Source organism: Squalius cephalus, assembly GCF_949319135.1.
Source record: "Squalius cephalus genome assembly, chromosome: 4".
Classification (NCBI taxonomy): Eukaryota; Metazoa; Chordata; class Actinopteri; order Cypriniformes; family Leuciscidae; genus Squalius; species Squalius cephalus.
In genome coordinates, this window is record NC_137125.1 from 16235252 (window position 1) to 16250528 (window position 15277).

The 15277-nt window shown below is 36.6% G+C and overlaps 2 protein-coding genes across 1 annotated transcript in view; one reads left to right on the top strand and one right to left on the bottom strand.

Moving 5' to 3' along the window:
• The window catches only part of LOC307157334 (uncharacterized protein), a 180643-nt gene that overhangs the window by 122462 nt on the left and 42904 nt on the right, over nt 1-15277 (top strand). The gene's annotated exons all lie outside the window — the stretch shown is intronic.
• Nucleotides 1-15277, bottom strand: part of LOC307157330 (uncharacterized protein) — a 599307-nt gene that overhangs the window by 26717 nt on the left and 557313 nt on the right.

The window sequence follows — 15277 nt, forward strand, 5'->3', positions numbered from 1 at the left end:
TTCCTCATAGTAATCAGCACTTAAGCTGATCCTTTTCTCACCTGTTCCCTCTTTTCCCTAATTCACTGGTTCAGGTAAGATTCGTTGGCTATCTTACCTGAACAATCTCTCATGAGAAGTTACTTCATCCTGTCCTGTCCTGTCTTGTCGTGAGTTATTTGTTGGAGCATTAACATTGTTCTCTGCCCAGTCACCCGCTGTTTGTGGCTCTTCACCTTACCAGCCATCTGAGTGTCTCTTCCACCTGGCTCGGGGACTGTGCTCTATTGCTGCTTGCTAATTCACTTGCACTGGATTCTCCGCTCCTTCTGTTCTTCAGTCAAGCTTTATTATTTTGTGTTGAATTCAGATCTGCGTCTGCTGACGGCAGTCTCCTCTGTTACTAGTTACGGAGAATAAACTCTATTATTGCATTGACCTCTGCTTTTGGGTCCTCTGTACAAATCCTGACATCTCCCCTCTCCTCTGAAACCAGGTGTTAAATATTAAAAAAAATATTTGTATAACCCTTTTGTTCTGGTCTGGGTATTTAAGGGTAGGTGACAGAGCAGTCTTTGGGAACCTGTAACCAGGAAAAATAAAATAAACATACAGTGCTGTTTCAGTGTTTTCCCATTGGAAAGCACTGACACACCACTGTGTGTCTCTGTCAGGAATGCATTGCTTACTTTTAGAGTCATCTTTGAGTAATTGATGTCATGTATTTCTGAATTGGCTTTTAATCATTTACTTGTGTAATTGGCATGATACATTTTTTACCTGACAAATAAATGTTACATCTTGATTTATTCTGAAGTATTCTGAAATCATTATTTTAGTCGATTATAAGCAGGCTGGTGCTACCGCAAATCTTAGTTAGGGTAGGTCAAACCAAAGGCGCATGTATGAACGGAGCAGTAGGCACGTCATCTTAAGACTTTTTGATTTCTGTCTATCACTGATTTAGCAAGTTGTATGGAAGTGGCTAAAATAAACTACACTTTTTTTGTACGAGTGAGCAGTAGGCAACCGATTTAAGAGATATTAGTAGGGATGTCCCGATCCGATCACATGATCGGAAATCGGGCCCGATCACGTGTTTTCAGACTCGATCGGAATCGGACGTTACCTCCCGATCAGGACTCGGATATATATATTCTCATTATTTTTTAACACATCAATATTTATGCGGTGGCACAGAGTTACGCCGGTTTCACATTGCACGCGTTAGTAAGCAGCGCAGGAGCGGTGCGTATGGTGAGCAGGAGCAGGACACGTGCGTTTTGCTTTCACACTTGGCAGCGTTTGTCACGCGCGGCTGAACCGCGGGTTGTGTAGGCTACAGAGTCAGACAGAGTACTCCATAATGGATGAGTTGGCATTGCTTTTTTTTCGTTTTCAAATACATTTAAGAGAAAAGACTTGTCAAGAAGCTTATTTTATTAATAATTTCATTTATATAACTTTTGTTTCATCTTTGATTTTATTGTTATGGCAACAAGTTTGTTTTTGGACATTTGTTTTCTTTTTAAATTGCTGTTGGTCATTTGATTGACTGTTTAAAACACAATAGATATCATCAATGCACTTTTTGGATAAAACTGCGGTGTATTTTGGCCATGATCAATGTATTATCACTTTAATTCAGCAAAAGCGGCGCAGCAAAAATAGACTCGGCGCCGAAACGATCGCGGCACTCCTGCTCTGCTCTACTACGCACTGCCGCGCCGCCTCTGCGCGCGGTGTGAATGCTCTAAAGCCTGGTTTAATCTGGTAACATGGGCGGCGAAAAAAAATACGCGCTGCACGCTCTGCTAACAGTGCAGTGTGAAACCGGCGTAAGAGTTAGGAGTGCAGTTCCTAAAAGCACATTACTGGCTTTGCAAACACTGTAGCACTTTTATTTTTTATTTGTTTACATGCCTGCCGGGTATTTTAAGTTGAGGTGCTATTTGTTTATATATTAGACTTTTTTTATATTTACTGTTGCACTAAAGTCCAAAAGTGAAGAATTTATGTATTACTTGATTGTTCAAGCCACCTCACAGAAGTGCTCTGTTTGTTAACAGAGTTGTTGAATGTTAAAATAAGGTGAATTAAATAAAAAATAAGGAACATCCTGGATCTGTTTTTTCGCTCTTCTTTATTCTTTTTTTATGTATTAAGTATCGGATCGGGACTCGGTATCGGCACATACTCAAAATCAAATGACTCGGACTCGGACTCGAGGGCAAAAAAACCTTATCGGGACATCCCTAGATATTAGCAAACCCTACATCCACTGACTATTTCAGAACTGACAAGTTTGTGTCCATGAGAAACACGTAATCCCGGGGTGTGTGACTCTGTGCAGCATTGGGTCCATAATGAAAGAATAATTGAAAATTCAGATACTCAGAATAATCAAAGATCTAAATTAAATCATAATCAATATTTGATTATTTTCTAATAAAAAACACGATCTAAATTTGATTATCATTTGAAATTGGAGTCAGATTAAGCGTAAAGCTAAAGAAATATTGAAACTAAATTCCAATAAATTAAGTGAACTTCACTGGAGCGCTGAAAATACATTCACGCATTATCCCTTCGCCCATACCGTTGGATTTCTGTCGTTGGGCCAATGGGTGGTCTTTACAACAGTGTTCCACTTTCAATGACTGTCTGATAGTGTCAGCAAGCACAAGATTTGAGTACATGTGCATAGCACCACACATGCACATGAGTGGGAGACTGGGAGGTCATAAGTGCGGAAAATACTTTGTATTGGCCCTGCATATTGGATGCCCCATCAGTTGAATTGCCTATACATAGGGCCTTGTCTAAACCAGGGATTCCCAAAGTGTGGTACGCGCACCCCCAGGGGTACGCAAGCTACCACCAGGGGGTGCGCGAGAGGAAAAATGTAATGGCGGTCTGTTTTTTTAAGTGGGATTTTTCCACACAATAAAAAAACATGAACAGTAAACATTTCCTTTGTAAATTCCTTTTCCTTTTATTTTAAATAAAAAAACTATAATTTATTAGTTTTTGATAAAACAAATACATATGAAATGCACAACGACACACCTAAAGTCGGTCACAAACTCTACACACAAGAGACGCGCGGAACTCTCGGCGTACATACCATAGGTACATACTCATATGAGACGCGCGTGCGCACACACACAAACTCGTGCACATACACATACTCAATGTGACCCGAGCACACACACAAACTCTCCGCGCACATACTCATATGAGACGCGAGCACACACACACACAATACCATAAAGATGTGGAAAAGTCGATCAAAAGTGTGGCTACAGAAATTTCTCCAGGCTCGATGCCAACAGCGCGCGATGCAGTATGTGCGGTAAAATAATAGCTGCAAAGACACCACGACAAATTAAATATGATGAAGCCCTTTACAGTGCACGGAGTAAACATAAGAGCAGAAAGTTGCTCCGTCTTCGACTGGTAAATGAAGATATACTTTGTTGATCTGTCTGATAGTGTTTATATTGCAATAATGACCAATTGAATGTACACTGCCGTTCAAAAATGTGTTGGTTAGTCAGAATTTTTTTTCAGTAAGGATGCATTAAAGTGATCAAAAGTGACTTTACAACATGTCACATGTGTAATGTTACAAAATATTTCGTTTTTAAATAAAACTAAATTACGTGGCTGAAAATAACCGTGCTTTCTGTTACTGAGCCTCTGTCTGTCACTCGTCCTCTTAAAAGTGGAAGCTTGTGCGTAGCTTTGTTGCATTATATTGAAACTTTGTTGATGTTGTTATTGTCATGCGTGTTCTGGTTATTTGTGCATGATTAAACATGAGTCTTTATATGGCGATAAAACAAAGCTTTGTTGCGTTATTTTTTTAAAGTGGGGATTGGGGGTGCGCCAACCCGGTTGGGACATAGTAGGGGGTGCGCAGGAAAAAAAGTTTGGGAACCGCTGGTCTAAACCTAGGCGCTCCAAGACCTTTGAGAGTAGGTTGACAATATTGCCCAGTGGAAACCTGACACCTCACTAAAGCCACAAGCCTCTCATGCACAGGGTGTTTCTCAAAACCAAGAATGCAAAGAATGGACTTATAATCTTGGGGAGAACACTCTTGCTAGTTGTTCTTGGAAGAATGAACTCACAAGGTGACGAGCACACAGAACGCTGCTGACAGTTTGAGACGATGTGTTCTTGCTGGTATTGCGCAATAATACCCCCGCACAGACGCCGTCTGCAGTAGCCTACCCAAACAAAACGAGAATTATTGACGATAACAGCCAGGCTTTATCACATTATTCAGAATGCAATTACATAATAACAGCGGTACGAAAAGTACAACTTTCTTACAGTTGTGGGTCTGGCTTTCTTCTGCCATTATTGCTCCGCTGTCGTCTGCTGCAATGGTCTCTTGACTGTGGGGTAAAACGAGTCTGTAAGCAGACTGGCCGGTTGGCTCGCTAGCTAACTTAACACCCTCAGGCGGGTGATTCTCCAACTATGGTACTTTTTGGACCTGGACATTTTCAGAAAATGAAACATTTTTAATTAAAATATTACTGGCATAATTTGTTTCCCCAGTATGCCTAGATACCTGCCCTGAAGTTGGCTGTGCTGATTTTTATTAAATAATATGTTTTTTTGTTTTTTTGTTTTTTTTTTCAGACATCGCAAAATAAATGGTCATTTCCACAACCGAACAAAAACATGTGTTTTCAACCAAAAATGTTGAAATATTTGTAGTTATAAAATACTGTATATCAACTCATATACATGCTAAATAATCAACACCACCACCATCATTACCTTAACTTTATTTTTTTTTAATGTTTTACCAAAAAAATATTTGTGGTTGTGGAAATGACGAGGGAAAGGCGGGTTATGGTGAAAATAACGTTCAGACCTGTCCTTGCTGTTTTTTTTCTTTTCATATCTTTCTCTGTCTTTCCTTAGGAACTCAGCATATTTAATTGGATCAGATTTTAGTCTTTCCCTGAATAGTCTGGACTTCTCTGCTGATGTTTTGGGTGCTATCTTAAAGAACAACAGAGAGACTATGTCAGATTTAGTTGTAAACAATAAAATATCTCAATTTAAAACATTCTCTATGACATTATATGTAAAGTTTATGTGTTTACACTATATTTTTAGTACTATAGGCAAACTAATTTGCTTTTAACCCTCTGGGCTTCTTCGTAAATGGGTCACACTTAGCTTCCTCCCGGTCAAAAATGGACAAAGCCTTAAAATTTAACTTTATTTTTTCCCAGGATAACCAATCAAATATATTTTTGTTCTATAATATTTTCTGATTATTATTTAGAGTTTTTTATGATACTTTGCATTAATTATATACTTTTTATGAGCTATTTTTTTCCATTAGAATTAATATATATATTTTTATTTTATTTTTATTTATTTTTTTTTTCAAGTGAGAAGAGCGCCATCTAGTGGCTTCAAAATATATAAATATGTGTCATGTCCTATAACCGTCTATAGGCTGCCTATAGCTTTTTTATTTATTTATTTTATTTATTTATTTTTATTCCCATTTGGAAAGAAAAAAAATAATTACTAAGCAACCACTGAATGGAACAACACAAATTATATATCATTTTAAAGCTTAGAATATCAGCTTTTTAATGCATCTAATTACATTTATTATCTCCTAACGAGTGCTGAGTAATCCCTCTAAAACCGAGTGTACCGCCAGCAGGCACCACACTCGGCTGCGAAAATATTCATTACCATATTTTTCAAAAATCTTGCCTTGATTAACACAAAGTTGATGTCATTTGAAAGCTTAGAGTCTGAACTTTACAGTGAATGTATCCACTTTGAAAAACTCTTAAGTATTGCTGAGTTATTTGCTGATAAATAGAATATCTTTTTTTTCATAATCTATAAAATAATGTACTGCAATGTGTCAAAAACATCATACAGCTCATTAAACATTCATAAATCATTGAAAATGGCACTTCATTTTTTTTACAGCATATTATTACAATTAAAATAAGCCCAAAATTAACATAATCTATTGCTTTTATGACAAGATATTCTTCATGGAGAAAAAAATTGCCCATGAGGGGGTGTCAAAGACTGTACAAAAAGGCTATCTCTTTTCCAAATGCTGTAACTTTTGATTCCTTTATCCAAAAATAGTTTTTTTTTATCCAGATGCAGCTAACATGTAGGGGGACTTCACTAAAAAATAATTTTCCTCCTACCTTATTTCCTTCCTGAGTTATTCTATGACAAATAAGAAAGATATGCAAAATCATAATAAAAATTATATATATATTTTTGTCTTTTATCAGCCGTTTCTCGGCAGGACAATGTCCAAATGTAATCTAATTTATATTTTCAAAAAATTTAAAAAGAGTTCCTTCAAATGATACCTACCTTTTGACTCTTTTTGCTACAGTTTTGGAGTTATGTGTGTGTGTGTGTGTGGGGGGGGGGGGGGGTCATATTTGCACTCTTGATGTTTTAGTGTGTCACCCCTTTATTGCTGTGCACTTTTTTTCTGCACAGTGGCTGATTTGTAGTTTGTACCACCAAAAGTTTCTCTGAGTTTTCGTATTTTTTCGTATTTCCCATTCATTTCCTATGTCGGTCATTTTTGACCGGGAGGAAGCTAAGTGTGACAATTTTTTTTACGACCCTTTAACATATCCGAATCATGTCCATGATTTTTTTGTGTGTTCACATGACTAATACAACAAAAGTTACCAAGTGTCATCCCATTCCGATGAAGCAAAAAAAAAAAAAAAAAATTCAAAATGTAAAAGTTTTCGTCCGTTTTTGACTGAAGAAGCCCAGAGGGTTAAGCACAGACAATGTCCTTGCCAAGCCAACCTGTCTTTATCACTTCCATGGAGACAGATGTGGAAAAGACAGTTGTGGAAATGACATTTTCCCCCTTTCCCTCTAATATCTCATGTTTGACTAGCCTGTTAGTGTTAGTTTTAGAGTTAGCATTAAATAATCTCAAATATCACCTGATGAAATTGTAAACATCCAGAAATGTTTCTGTCGGAATGAATTATGAGCGGTTCAGAAATGACATAAAATAAACATACTCACAGTTTTTCCTCATATTTACCTTGATATATCTCCAATTTATTAACATCTGCTGGGACCATTCTTTCATTCAACCATGTGGTTTCCTCTGGAGTGTCAGTTACTATGGTTACTGAGTATACAGATCTAGAACACTGAGCCTGGGATTGCATTTAATGCAGAGGTGTGGAAATGACAGTGAACCCAAGGGACAAGTGTTCAACATGTTTAAAATATGTCAAATTGAAAAGAAATATAAAAAAAAATATTAGATTTGAATGAATTGGTTTATAATGCATACTTTCTGTTTGAATTTAAAATTATATCAGTATTAGATTATTAGATTTTAAGTGAGATAAGGTTGAAGACCCAAAGTCTGGCCTAGGGACAGAGGCAAAATAGTAAAAAACGCATATAAAATGCCTCCTATTTTATATAAAACAACAGAATTTAACAATGATTTTTAGTTTTTTTAATATCTGTCAAGGACATAAAAAGTAGCATAGTTGGAGAATCACCCAGGCGCTTATGGAGATTCTCACTTCCGAAAACGTTTGAGCTCATTTTCAATTTGCCATACATTTTTGTAAAAATGCCAATATTTGAAATCTACACAGTTGATTTCTCGCATCAAATGTTCTCAGAAGTGCATTTAGTGATGAAACAGCGTACGAAATTGTAGAAAAACGACTTACTGTATTGACCTGCCTCTCCTTCCTTGAATGCCGAAATGAATGCTGGGATATTTCTGCCGTCAAGTTCACACAAGTTACCAACCGATGCATCCTCGGTAAAATGGGCGTGTCAAGAACACTTCCGGGATTTTTAACCGTTCTTGCCAAAATGCAAACTTGTGTATTGGTACAGTACTTGGGCCACAAAAGATGACGTTTCACAAGAACACAAGTACAGACAAGAACACAGATTGAGAAAGGCCCATTGTTCGGTTCCAGCTGAAGTAGAGCCCATGCAGCTGGCCCACAGTGTCAGTAACATATCTCAAGATCACTGAGCATTGATCCTGAATAGTTATGTCTTGTGTGGTATCCAGCTGAACAGAGAACATTCCAGCTTTCCGGACATCATTAGCAATGAACTCTTTAATTAGATGCCCAATGGCATCAACTGTAGAATTAATAGTGCTTTTAGAAAGTAGGGTGATTAGTGACCCTCTACCCCTCGTTCCACTTGATTGGTGCAATTTTTTGCTCTTCTCTATACAATCATTGAGATGCTCTTTGAGGCAGATATCATACTTCCCTAACAAAATGATTAATTCCAAGCAGTTACCATGATCTATGGAGTTATCGTCCAGTGAATATGCTGCCTCATGTTCCTTGTGTCTGTAGCTCAACCCCCTTTTGCCAAGCACTTTCACAACGTCAACTACACGCTCCAACACCTGCCGTCTCTTTCTCACCTGCTCTCTATGATCAGACATCTGACTTCCAGCTAACATGCTGCTGATGTCTGCTTTGGAGCACCTCAAGGAAAAAGCTTTGGCACAGTTTTGATGTGCTACACTTATTTCATTCTCCTCTGTGCGCTGGTGCATATGTCTCCAATCTGACATTCCAGTCATAAATATGCTGGTGACAGTTGTCTTCCCAAAAGCCATACACACATAACAAAACAATGCATGACGTCTCTCGGAATATGTGAGTCACTTCCTGCTGGTTTCGTATTTACACGTGAATACCTTCTACAGGGTTTTTGGAAATCTGTTGCGGGTGGTGATCTAAGAACTTCTGTAGCATAGAAGGCTCAGGACGTAGACATAGAAGGCTAAAAGGTCTTTATTATTTCACTACCTTTACCCTAGAGTAACAAGGTGTACTCTTCAAAATGCATCCCACTTTTTAATCCAAAACAATGAAAAAATAGGGAAAAAAATGAAATATTCTCCTTTGTTTGCATGAGCGTTTTCGAGATAGAGTTCACATCAAATATCGATTCTAATCCGTATTCCAACATTCAAAAGCCATCTCTCCCCCGTAGTTTAGAATCTTCCGGATCAAATGAGACATTCCCCTTATCACTCCTTCAATCACAGGCTTTGTAAGGGACAGTAACAGTAAGGGACAGTAAGGGAGCGCCTTACAGGCTCCGCGCCCTGTCAATCTCGCACCTGGGTTTTCGACTGGATAAAAGCCTGGATAAAGCCAGCCAATGTCTTGTCAGCAAAGTTTTGATTGATGGGAGAATTAGCCAACTAAAATCGATTGCAGTGATCACATTACCAAATACCAGCACATATCTACTATATCAATTAATTACTACAGGGTGGGCCATTTATATGGATACACCGTAATAACATGGGAATGGTTGGTGATATTAAAGTTCTGTTTGTGGCACATTAGTATATGTGAGGGGGCAAACCCATCTTGAGGAGTTTGCCCCCTCACATATACTAATGTGCCACAAACAGAACTTTAATATCACCAACCATTCCCATGTTATTACGGTGTATCCATATAAATGGCCCACCCTGTATATAAATATATGATATTTAAAAAATATATATATATATATAAATCTCTCAATAACTATGCTTGTCCAAATGTTTTTTTCCCTTTATTACTTAAACTGTTATTAACAATCAATGAACATAATGTACTTCAATTATTAACATTTTATTCATTACAGATTACCAAACTGGAGGCATTGATCTACACAATGGACATTTCCAACACAACAGTCACTATAAGAGAAAATGACTGTGAACTAAAGACCTGCTGCCTGGCGGACGCGACTGGCACTATCACACTGTCCTTATGGGACGCGCAAATAAACCTTGTCGATGTTGGCAAATCTTACAACTTTACTAATTTATCCACCAGAAAATTCAATGACAAGATCACACTCACCACTACACGGACAACCACCATACTACATATATGCCTACTACTACTGATGACACCCAAACTGGCCTTCATTTAGGCCAAAAATAGACGCTGAAAATTTGGCTTTGTTTGGTCCATCTGATTTGGTCAAAATTTTGCCCAAGACACACGTCCGTTTCGGACCACATTTAGCCCTAATTTAGCCATGAACGTAATTAAAGTCTATTGTAGCAAGTGAAGAAATATTGTAGAAATAGTTTCAAAGTTAAGTGTTAAAAATTAAAAAAATGATATTCTTATTAGTAAGAAAAAATTTGCTAATATATATTTTTCAGACTTAAAAGTAGTACCTCATTTTTGATGTCTGTAATAATTCATTTCAATGCCATTTAATCACTTGTGATTTTCATTTTCATACTATTTGTTTTTTTAATTACTTGGTCTCAAAAATTGTATCAATTACATTTTTTTTTATTTATCTATATCTGAATTCCTGCATGTAAAAATTATTACAACATTAAAATTAATTTTTACTTGTGAATCTCATTGAAAGTCATTGGGCCCTATTTTAACGATCTGAAACTCAAGTATCAAACGCGAAAAGCAAGTAACTTTGTGGGTGGATCTCGGGCACTGTTGCTATTATACCGGCGGGGTAAATTACACTTGCGCCCCACGCAAATCTAAAATGGGTTGAGCGTCATCTCACATTCCCTTTAAGAGCTTGTAATTATGTATGGTTTGCAAAAATGGCAACTGCTGCGTCTGTGTGTAGAGTAGAGAAGCAAAGTGTATGCGCGTTGTGCACACACTACATTATGGCCAATCATACTTATTGTGTTACTGTATGGAGCCAGGCTTCACAGTCAACTGTTAAACCCATTATTTCACTATATAAACAAGAATTGAAAATAATGGATCAAAAACAAACGAAATGGCATCATTGTATAATACTGAAAAAGTATAATTTGCTTAGTTATGATAGTTTTATTAAGTTCTCTTTTATCAAATTGATTTTTAAATGTGTGAATAATCTCGCACCAGCTGTACTTTGTCCATATGTGACAAAAACAAATACTAACAGAATCACCACTAGGGGATCAGCAAATGGCAACTGCATTGTGGCACAGCGCAAAACCACTTTCGGTCAGTCATCTTTCTCTGTAAAAGGGATACATTTTTGGAATACCCTACCAACAGAAATAAAAACACAAACCAATCTGAAACCGTTAAATGAAAAGGTGAAACACTGGCTGAAACAAAACCAAATCTGTGATCACTGATTATGTCACTGTGCAGACGCACTTATAAATGGACATGTACATATGGATAGAGAGATAGACGCACACACACACACACACACACACACACAGATATATGTATATATATGTATGCACTTTTACATAATACACCAACACTTGTATCTGTTCCCAAGAAAGTGGTGGCTGAAATATGTGCAGTAAGTGGACATTTTCTAACTTTCCAAAGGAAAGAAAGTATAAGACTTTGTAATGTCCATTTGTTTCCATTGCACTGGACAGTGAATAAAGCCTCTCAGATAACTGTCATATGGAGGAACTAGCCTACCTGCAAGAGCATAAATAACTTTTGAAATAACAATTGAAATAAAACTCAAGGAACTAAGCATATTTGTCTTTTATTAAACATTTAATGGAAAGTGGGGGTTTTTTTGGGGCAATGTTGTGTAATATGGCACATGCAACAATGTCACAGGCCCTGTCAGGTGTGCAACCCCTCAGACTTTTCAGACACTGAAATCTTCCCTTTAGTTAGCCAAAGTTCATTTCATTGTGTACCCTTGTCCTGGCTAGAGCTGCATTGTAACTGGTTTGGGTCAGGGAATGGGGTCATAAAACACCTGTCTGCAGGAACATGTCATAATCACCTATGAAAAAATGCAGTTCTGTTAGGATCAGCATAAGTGTATGTAATACAGTGAGCTTGATATTTAATTGTGGAACTTTCCTTACCACTTTCAAATAATGTGCATAAATGTGAATCTCTGAAAATTCTTAAGTCATGCCCAGATCCTGGCCATTTTGCTTTCACATTTGTGATATGGAAGATTTTAGTCAAATGCCTTTTTTTATTTGATATAATATTACTAATCTGGAATATTAAGAATCACAATAGTAACTGGGCTGTACATTTACATTGTGAATCCCCTTTCTGTTCACATAATCCCCTTCATTGAGGCCTTGATGGCAGTCTATGGTCTAGCCTATAGTCTATGGTACCAATCACGTTAGTGAAGCCTGAGTGACATGCTGTGTGACAAAACCTGCTTTAAAAAAAACTGCTTTACAACATTGGGTCTTAAGTGGCTTGGAAATGCCACAAAAAAAACTAAAACTGTTTTTTAAACCTAAAAGCGCCAGGTAAACTCCGAATGACACGACAGACAGCACTTTCCATCAAGTTTTCCGCATCTCCAATAGTGTAAAGGAAAGAGCCACTCGCAAATAATCTTAGGGCAATGCAATCACTTTGTGCTGTAGTTAAAGCCCGACTCCAAGTCAAAAATAAATGTGCGTTTCCAAAAAAATAATGTAAACGACAATCTCGCGAGTCACAAGAAAAAATATATATCTCAGAAAGTGCACTATCGCGCTGTGCTGGACTTCCCGTATCAGCTCCGCTTATAAAGCCGTGATCTAATCCTGTTAACATGAAATAAGCTGCTCCCGAGCAGGTTTAAGTTTGCACACCTGTTGCTATGACAGCAAGTCCAGGATGAGCGTCGAAGAACCAAACAATCCAAGATCATGCCAAATCGCCAACAATCAAATCCACTGAGTTAGCGACGTACGAAGAACGGGCCCCTGGTGTCTGTGGCGGAATTGTTTTCTGAAACTGCAAAATAACATCAGGGAACGTTTGCAGGGAAGCATAATCTTTATTTGTTGTTTTTATCGAACAAATAAATTAAATTATAATTAAAATATTTATTTTAATAATTAATTTATAATAATAAAATAATTTAATACATTACAAATTTTATCTTTTACACCACATCAAGAAAATCCAAGCATTTATTGTTTTGAATTTCCCAATAAATTTGAAAGACGAGACTTTGTTTCTTAAACATGCCCCTGGACGATCTGGCGGTGGGGGATATGTGGCTGCAAACCAATAATTAGAGTTCGTCAGATATGTATTTTGACTTATCAATAATTGTTTTCTTGTTCCTTTTTTGTCAGTTGTTCTATTTTGAGAGTCTTATTATTAATAATAAATATATATGGTTTAATATAATTAATATTACATAATAATGAATTTATGCTTGAAATTGAAAAAAAAAAGAAAAAAACGTCAATTTATAACCAAATTTCGACTTAAGATGGGCATCTTTTTATATAGGGCTTTTTAACGACCTGAAAATGACGGCTTTTCACTTTTAACTTTTCAACCAAAATTTACCGTTGTTTAGACGTCTGGCAAAGTCGTCTTTTCAACGTCTTTTCAACAAGTTTTTGCTGGGTGGGATCACTCCTTGCAGAAAGGTATGTCCTGTGTATAACTTAAGGCCGAATGATTTCTGTGATGCAGAGGGAATCCCGGAATCCAGTCATGAAAATGGAATTTACAGTAACGCAAATGTCACGTAAAACACACGAAAGTAGAGCTGTACAATACATCAAATCGCAACATGGTCTGTTAATATTAAAACGCAAAAGACTGCTGTATAAATGTATCATCTGCGTGTCTTTGTGAATCTGTGTGAATGAGCTTCGCCGTTTTGTCTTCTAATTACTCAACTACGCATGACGCTTATGGTGTTTTCAGTGTATCACAAACAATACGAGGACATGAATACATGAACATTTCCAGAGCTGCTCTGAGAGAACGCCTAATGGGTTTTTTCATCATTTTATTTGAGAAAAACAATTTATTTGTCAAATGCACTCTGAAACAGATTTCACTACAACTCGTCAAAATAAAAGTTTGGTTTAACTAACGTTAGAAGAAATTATGACAGAAATGTATTATTATTGTTGGCCTACAATATAATGTACCTCTTATAATAATATTAACAACAATAATAATACAATTTTGTCCATGGTTTAATTGAGTAAATACAAAAATAAAAAAGTTTTATTTGATTACCACCGTTTTTGCTAATATATTTGTATTAAATCATAAAAAGAAAATACATTTTCTGAATTAAATACATTTCATAGAACTCTATTATTCTTGAACATTTTAATAAATTATTAATGATAAAAATAAGTTGTTAAAGGAGTAGTTCATTTTAAAATGAAAATTACCCCATGATTTATTCACTGTCAAGCCATCCTAGATGTATATGACATTCCTCTTTCAGACGAATACTATCTGAGTTATATTAATAAACAGAGAGTTATATTAATAAACTCAGAGCCGTGTGGAGCATTTTTATGATGGATGGATGCACTTTTATAATGGATAGATGCACTTTTTTGAGCTTCAAACTAATGGTTGTAATCCACTGCCATTATTAAGCTCGGAAGCGTCAGGGAGTTTATTAATATCAGAGGCTTCCTTCACCTCTGTACAGATAAAACATTATCAAAATGATTCCAGTTTGCATGGATACGCGGAAGCGATAAAAGAATTCTGTATTATGCTGCCAGACAAGTAATTTGGTGAGGTCAATTTGTAAAGAAAGACTACCCGCCTGCGCACTGCACACATACATATTCAAACTCGCATACGCATGTGCGTGCTGTCACTGCTTTCACAAATTCACGTTTTTGAAGTTGACACAAAGATGATAACATTTTTCAAAACTTTTTCAAAGCTTGCATTCTCGAGCCACCAGGCACTGTTTTGTGCAAATGAGCCCCAAAGTTAATAATTAAGGATCTTTGCAATGGAAGTGAATCAATCAAAACTAACTTTAGCTGGACAATAACTTTATTCTAGTGCTGCTGTAAAGCCAAAACTATCTCTGGTACTTTAATTTCCTATTATCACTGTAAAGCTGTTTTAAAACAATCCATTTTGTTAAAGGCACTATATAAATAAAGGTGACTTGACTTGACTTAACATAACTCTGATTGTATTCGTCTGAAAGAAGAAAGTCATATACACCTAGGATGGCTTGAGGGTGAGTAAATCATGGGCTAATTTTCATTTTAAGGTGAACTTCTCCTTTAATCTAATTCATAATCAATTATTGATATTAGTTTCAGACTAATTGCTTGTTGTTGAAATCTTATCACACATTGTGTCTGTTAGGACACATTTTGTGTGAGTCATTCACCGTTATACAGTGGGAACATGGTGTCACTCACTTTCTATATATCTCAAGCCTGGCATGATGTACAAAATTTTCACATACACAGGATTTCAACGAGCAATTTCTGAAAAGACTAAAATATTTCATGATACTCAAAGTG